The sequence below is a fragment of the Chiloscyllium punctatum genome, unplaced genomic scaffold (genome assembly GCF_047496795.1).
Source record: "Chiloscyllium punctatum isolate Juve2018m unplaced genomic scaffold, sChiPun1.3 scaffold_325, whole genome shotgun sequence".
Taxonomy (NCBI): Eukaryota; Metazoa; Chordata; class Chondrichthyes; order Orectolobiformes; family Hemiscylliidae; genus Chiloscyllium; species Chiloscyllium punctatum.
Genome location: NW_027310059.1, coordinates 112,317 through 114,277, shown reverse-complemented (window position 1 = coordinate 114,277; position 1,961 = coordinate 112,317).

Here is a 1,961-nt window from a genome sequence, read left to right as displayed (position 1 = left end):
ACACAGACACATGAACAAACACACACAAGTGAACATACAGACGAACAGAGACACAGACACTAATGCTTATAGGACAGAGATAGATAGGTTTTTGATGAATAAGCATGTTAAGAGTTACAGAGAGTAGTCAGGAGAATGATGTTGAGAAATCTCTAATCTCTGGCATTCAGAGTCGATGGGCCGAATGTCCTAATTCTGCGTTTTTATTGCTCGTGTGCTATCAGTTATTCTCTTCCTGGGACAGGAGCAGGGAATGAGTTTAATACATATTTGATTGAAAAGGGTCAGTGGTCCTATTGGACAGGTTTAGAGGGCTGAATGGTTAATGTCTATGCCTAATTATTCTGTCCTTGTGTTTCAAAAAACCTGGCGATTTCATGTCACGTTAACAAAGTTTAAAATAACAGGTCCCACACTGAAATAAGGTCGCCCCTTTCACTTTAGTGATGTATTATCTGTAGGGTCCTCATCCTCAGGGAGCAGTGAAGACTCGGTTTTTGAAGGTATTCAAGGCTGCGCTCAACTGATCTTTGCTGGACAAGAGAGTCAATATTTATTGGGAACAGAGAGGAGCCGGATGTTCAAACACAATGGGATCAGTCATGAACATTCTGACTGGTGGCGCTGAATGGCCAACTGCTGCCCCTACCCCATGTGTTGTTCCCTCAATACAGCCTCGGTGCTGATACAGAGACATACTCCTGTCCCTACGCCATGTGTTGTTCCCTCAATCCACCCTCGAGGCTGTTACAGGGAAATATTGCTGCCACTACCCCATGTATTGTGCCCTCCATCCACCCCTCAAAGCTGTGACAAAGATAGACGGGCACCTTATTTAGCCAGTCATTATCGTTACCATGAGACTGGAGGAGTATATTCTGCCTATTTAACAAGTTACAGAGGAAAATAGAACGAATCATTTTAGCTCATTGAGTACATTTTACTGCACAGGACGCCATGTAAACATTTGAGCTGTTACACAGGAAGCTGTTGCTAACTGGAAATAGAGAGTAGCGAGAAATGCTTATTTTCACATTACAAAGCTGTAACTGGTGGAGTGCCTCAGAGATCACTATGGGATCATCAACAATCAGTACCTGGACCAAAGATCTGGAGGAAGGGTCTGAATATATCAAAGCCCATTTAGCTTAAACACCAAGCTGGTCATCCGGTAGGTCATCAAATGGAGGTTGTGTGTGATCTATGTGATATAGGCAAAGGGAGATTAGTGAGCAAACCTTCACCAGATATAGCATAATGTGAGTCATCTATTTTGTACGGAAGGATAAAACAATGGTAAACAATTTAAGTGGAGAGAGTTTGCAGAACTCTGAGATAAGACGGTATGCATGATCCTGCTACACAAATCATATGTAGTTAGTCTGCACTTGCTGTAAGTGATTTGGAAGCTAATTGGAATGATTGTGTTTCTGGCAAAAGGTATCAGGTTTAATCAGAAATGTTTTACTGCATCTGTTCCGGTAAAAGTGAGGAGTGCAGATGCTGGAAAAGCACAGCCAATCCGGCAGCGTCCGAGGAGCAGGAAAATTGGCGTCACGGGTATAAGTCCTTCATCAGGAATATGCCCAAAACATCGAGTCTCCTGTTCGTTCGGTGCGCCTGACCTGTTGTAGTTTTCCAGCATCACATTTTTCGAGTCTACATCTATACAGGGCGTTGCTAAGACCACATCTGGCACATTATGTGCAGTTTTGATCCCTTAACCTAAAAAAAGTTCTAGAAGCTTATCAACAATGTTTTGTTCACACTTTTCTGGAATGAAGGCCTTTTGTTTTGAAACATTATCATTTTTGGACAGGATGAGAAATATTTTAGAAGCATACACAATTTTGAGAAAAATCAGCAGGATGCATATTTTCACTCTTCAGGGAGACAAAAACTATGGAATAAATTTTAAGAATAAAATGCATTGATTTTAGCACAGATATTATGAAAACATC